This window comes from Lepisosteus platostomus, chromosome 5 (assembly GCF_059453375.1).
Source record: "Lepisosteus platostomus isolate fLepPlt1 chromosome 5, fLepPlt1.hap1, whole genome shotgun sequence".
Taxonomy (NCBI): domain Eukaryota; kingdom Metazoa; phylum Chordata; class Actinopteri; order Semionotiformes; family Lepisosteidae; genus Lepisosteus; species Lepisosteus platostomus.
In genome coordinates this window covers 39135032-39140753 of record NC_142615.1, presented here as the reverse complement: position 1 = coordinate 39140753, position 5722 = coordinate 39135032, and the positions used below count along the sequence as shown (strand labels likewise).

Here is a 5722-nt window from a genome sequence, read left to right as displayed (position 1 = left end):
CTGCAGGGACCGCTGCTGGTGTCTCGCTTGCGTTTCGGGCTGGGAAAGGGACGCGGCACTTTAGGCAGGGGGCGCTGGAGAGAGGAACAAAGGGCACGATGAAACAAAATGCCGAAACCCGGGATCAAACCAGGGACCTTTAGATCTTCAGTCTAATGCTCTCCCAACTGAGCTATTTCAGCGGTGCGCAAAGCCCACAGCCACCTGCTCCAGCCTTCCTGTGTTGTGGCATGAGCGCACCAAGAGTAGCGGGAGAGTGTTGCAGGAACGTCACTCAGAAGGAAAGCCACCCAGCTGCGCCCTCTGAGCTCTGTCCAGCGCATCTTCCTCCCATGGACTCCTGCCTGCGACGGGCAGGAAACAATTAGCAAGAACAGAACGACACCCCATGGGTGTCTCATGACCACACCTTAGGTTGTGACACTTGCAGGTGTGAGGGGTTGCCGGGCTACTTTGGAGCAGAGCTTGGGCGGAGGGGGGGCGGGAAAGCAGACAAAGAGGTGACACCTCAAGGTCTGCACGATCACAGCTCTCCGCTGGCCCAGGCTTCCGCTCAATAAGCTACTGGACACACCCGCCCCTCCTCACACAGACCATGGAAAAGCCCCCGAGTGGGAGGGCTCTCTCTTCCTCCCAGGAGCTCTTGGACACGGCGCACAGACAGAGCGCGGGGAGCCGCCGCCTGCAAACACGGCTCCAGGCAGGACTCCACTCCGCAGGAGCCGCAGAGCAGAGCAGAGGAGATGGGGGCAGCTTAGCTCCTGTGCAGAGACCTGAGCTGTTGTTGCTGTGGATGCTGTCTTTTCTGCACTCGGGGTAGGAGTGAATGTTGAGTTGCCCTTAGAAATGAAGCAGAGCACTTCAATGGCACGGGTGTGTGTGTGTGTGCGCCCTGGTGATTCTGGGAGACAGATCGAACCTGGGCTAAAAGAGAGGGGGCTTAGCCCTCTTCCATTTGCTAGTTCAAAGTTGTACAACCCATTTGTATCTGCTAGGCTCAGACGCGAAATGCTGAAATGATCTCTCGGCTCCTCGGTTGTCATTTCTGCTCCGTAAAGGGATCACAGCACGCGTCGGCTTCCAGCATGCTGGGTCGGGACACGATGCCGGGGGTTGGAGAAAGTGATGTCTTCCTCGTTAGTATAGTGGCAAGTATCCCCGCCTGTCATGCGGGAGACCGGGGTTCGATTCCTCGACGGGGAGTAGCTTTTCTTTCACCTCCTTAGAGAAATGACTGCTTTTCACTTCTCTGTTTTCTTTCACAGCGTCGTGCACCTTTTCATTGCTCTCGCTTTCAGAGCCTCTTCACGGCACACGACTCGACATCAGGAAGCACATTGAAGTGAAAGCAGGAAGCGCTGCGACATACACTGTGCAGATCCCGCCACACTAAGAGGTGAGTGGGTCTGTTCGATGCACAAAGAACGCTTTGAGAAGCGTCAAAGGCAAGTCATTCCGAGTTGGTCGTTTGTGTTTTCCGTTCAGACGCGAAATGCTGAAATGATCTCTCGGCTCCTCGGTTGTCATTTCTGCTCCGTAAAGGAATCACAGCACGCGTCGGCTTCCAGCACGGTGGGTCGGGACACGATGCCGGGGGTCGGAGAGAGCGATGTCTTCCTCGTTAGTATAGGACCTGTCACCTGTTCCCACCTGTCACGCGGGAGACCGGGGTACATCAGGACGCGCATTGAAGTGAAAGCAGGATGCGCTGCGACATGCACTGTGCAGATCCCGCCACACTAAGAGGTGAGTGGGTCTGTTCGATCACAGCGCTAGGCGAATCCCCAATCCCCTTTTGTGCGTGGCGACAAAAGAAGTCTGTTTCCGCCCGGTTTCGAACCGGGGACCTTTCGCGTGTGAGGCAAACGTGATAACCACTGCACTACGGAAACGGTGGTAAGACGTGCCCAGCGGCCCAGCACTGAGCTTCGCCAATGCGATTCAGCTGCTTCCAGTGCCTTTATTGGAGTGCGCTGATGGACCGTGCTCTCTCTCCAGAGACCAGCACGCCTGTCATGGACGGAGCAAGAAAGGCGGCACCACATTTTACAGCCCTTTCCACGCAATCAACGAAATCGGGCTACTGAAGTGGAGAAAATCGCCTCTCCAGAAAGTGCAAATATCATCTTGGAGAGTATAAATCCTATTGCCGAAGGTCAGCCCTGTCTACCAGAGTAGCCCTCCCACAGTGATGATCAGCTCGTCTCACACGCGAGAAGTTTCGGTTGGAAACAAGCGCCCCCTCTTCTCGCACGTTTTGCACGTTCGAGTGGTTTTAATGCGGCTCCTTCGTACACGGTGCTGATCTTTTGGAAAGCAGGAGGCAAAACCGACACGTTCTCATACCGGGAGGGACTTGTTTATACCGAGAGTGGTCGGAGAATGGAACAATGCGCCCAGCCCTGTTGCTGGAGCCGATTCTTGATGAGATCTTGGGCTCACTAAGAGGCCCCCGCTGGATGCTAATCTTTCTGTTGTTCTTGCAGGTCCTGCGCTGCTTTTAAGCCGACAGAGCTCGTCCTGGTCTGTCGGCACAGCCCAATTGCAAATGATCGGCTCCGCGTACAGAAGGAACGTGCGTTTGGTACAAGAGTGCACGAAGGCACCGGAAATACATTGGGAACAAATGACCGGTCGCTCAAGACCTCTGTGAAGTACAGGAGCGTGCAAAACAAGGCTGTTTCCACCCGGTCTCGAACCGGGGACCTTTCGCGTGTTAGGCGAACGTGATAGCCGCTACACTACGGAAACCTGTAGGAACTGTTGCTGGTGTCTCGCTTGCGTTTCGGGCTGAGAAAGGGACGCGTCACTTTAGGTAGGGGGAGCTGGAGAGAGGAACAAAGGGCGCGATGAAACAAAATGCCGAAACCCGGGATCAAACCAGGGACCTTTAGATCTTCAGTCTAACGCTCTCCCAAATAAGCTATTTCGGCAGTCCGCAGAGCCCACGGCCACCTGCTCCAGCCTTCCTGTGTTGCGGCATGAGCGCACCAAGAGGAGAGGGAGAGTGTTGCAGGAACGTCACTCAGAAGGAAAGCCACCCAGCTGCGCCCTCTGAGCTCTGTCCAGCGCATCTTCCTCGCATGGACTCCTGCCTGCGATGGGCAGGAAACAATTAGCAAGAACAGAACAACACCCCATGGGTGTCTCATGACCACACCTTAGGTTGTGACACATGCAGGTGTGAGGGGTTGCCAGGCTACTTTGGAGCAGAGCTTGGGCGGAGGGGGGGCGGGAAAGCAGACAAAGAGGTGACACCTCAAGGTCTGCACGATCACAGCTCTCCGCCGCCCCAGGCTTCCGCTCGATAAGCTACTGGACACACCCGCCCCTCCTCACACAGACCGTGGAAACGCCCCCGAGTGGGAGGGCTCTCTCTTCCTCCCAGGAGCTCTTGGACACGACGCACAGACAGAGCGCGGGGAGCCGCCGCCTGCAAACACGGCTCCAGGCAGGACTCCACTCCGCAGGAGCCGCAGAGCAGAGGAGATGGGGGCAGCTTAGATCCAGTGCAGAGACCTGATCTGTTGTTGCTTTGTATGCTGTCCTTTCTGTTCTCGGGGTAGGACATCAGGAAGCACATTGAAGCGCTGCGACATGCACTGTACAGATCCCGCCACTACTGGGCCCGATTTCCCCGGATCGAAACCGGGCGGAAACAGGCCCGTTTCGTTTGTTGCCACGCACACTGTTTGGGGATTCGCCTAGCGCTGTGATCGAACAGACCCACTCACCTCTTAGTGTGGCGGGATCTGCACAGTGGATGTCGCAGCGCATCCTGCTTTCACTTCAATGCATGTCCTGATGTGCCCTGGTCTCCTGCGTGACAGGTGGGGATATTTGCCACTATACTAACGAGGAAGACATCGCTCTCTGCTTAGTGTGTAAAACACTTACTTGCAGCATTGTGGGTGCTGTGGTTTAAATGCTATTGGTTTGTGAACAGAATACCCCTATCCAAGTACAGTGTGCCACATTAAATAAACACACGAGAAAAAGAGATTCAGAACGCAAAGCTGTGTCAGTGTTCTGTGTAAAAAATCGGTTTGAACATCATGGGAGCTGTTTTTAATAAGCTGCTGAGTAAAGAATATTTTAATCTTCCTGCTGGCAGTAGTATTGTGAATATAGTTGACTCTTACCCGAATGAAAACAGAACGTAAAGGAAGGGTTTCAGAATTCAAACAAAGCTTTATTCCCGTGCTTACAGTCTGAGTAATTGGAGACTGCGCTATTCTGTTGCCTATGGTCATATACGGGTTTTTCGCATGAAGCCATATTGAACAGTATTTCTCGCGTTGTGAACTTGTGCACACAGCGGTCCCCCGGGATCCAGTTAGTGCGTAATTACGCATCGATGAAAAACCGGAGTTTTAAAAAAAGATAATTAGCTCACTGATACTTTGATGTAGAGGCTGTGGAAATATCCACATGTCGTGGTCTTTTAAATGCATTTGGTTTGAAGGCGTTCTGTGCTTCCGTTGCGAAGATATGGACAAAATAATATTCGTGCTTGGTCAAATAAATGTCATATAAACTAAAAAGTAAAGGCTGAGAAAGCATTCACAATGTATTTTATACACAAAGCAAGTATTCTCGCGATTCTAAGAGGTTTCGTGTAAACGCTACAGGCGTGCCAAAATCGTTTTCGAACTTCAAGCTAACTTTTCCCCGGTCTGGTACCATAGGTCACGTAGCTTAAAATCCCAGTCATGTTTTTTTTCCTATCTTGTGGTACATAACGTACCATTTCGGACTATCACAAAGGGCTTGATTTCGTTAAATGCATGTATTAATTTCCTTTCTGGAAAACTTGTATTTCAAGAAATTCACACAGCTTGCGAGAAATGAAATTCAATTATTGATTATCAGTGCAGAAGAAATATTGCCAGCTGGCAAAAAAATATATTTTTTTAACCGGAAAGTTGTGAGGTGAGACAGGGACCCACCATTCCGTCTGTGTGGCTCGTTTGGTTGTTAACTGAAAGGTTGGTGGTTCGAGTCCACCCAGGGACGGGTTTCTTTTGCGATGTAAATATTGTCTTCGCAAAGGTCGATTGGATTTCTAAGCGAAACCTTAACCATTTTAATATTTGCAGGAAATGCGAGTGCTTAACACGTGTCTGAATCACCGGGAAATGTCCGATTACTGTATGCCCAACATCGCAACTCCCCAGGAAACCAAATTCACCCAAGAAAAAGTCGAGTCGTCATTTATACCCCCGTTGCATCCTCTGCTGAAATATTTTAAAAATACAATGCAGATTTGTTTAAGAACTTGCAAGCTTTGTTACATTAGCACCGTGCATTTGGACTTCGATATTTTGACACATTTACCTTAATTTTAAACATAAATACTGTACAATCTATTGTAATTTTGTTGTACTATTAAAATATGTTAGCTGAGGATGCAAAGGGGTGAAAGGGGAAGGTCAGAGGTGTAGTAACACCAAGGTTAGGATTGGTGGAGGTGATAAGGATGTTGATGGTTTTTCTCTGTAGAGAATTTTGAGTTTTTTATCCTTCTCTGAAGTGAGAAACTGGAAGAGTTGGGAGTTGAGGGATCTGATGAGGTTAGTTATGAAAGGAAGTTGATGTGGAGCTGTTAGCCATAAAAACTCCTTAATGTCTTTGATGTTGTCATCAGCGATAAACTGCATTCAGCAAAGATAAAAAGAAAATTATCTCTGCTTACTGCCCTGTCTTTCTCACACCTGAAGAA

At 50.6% G+C, this 5722-nt stretch overlaps 1 non-coding gene across 1 annotated transcript; it reads right to left on the bottom strand.

Moving 5' to 3' along the window:
* Nucleotides 1–2678: 2678 nt before the first annotated feature.
* trnav-aac (transfer RNA valine (anticodon AAC)) lies at nt 2679–2751 on the bottom strand. The gene has a single exon. It is a non-coding gene; the product is annotated as a tRNA-Val (tRNA).
* Nucleotides 2752–5722: the final 2971 nt, after the last annotated feature.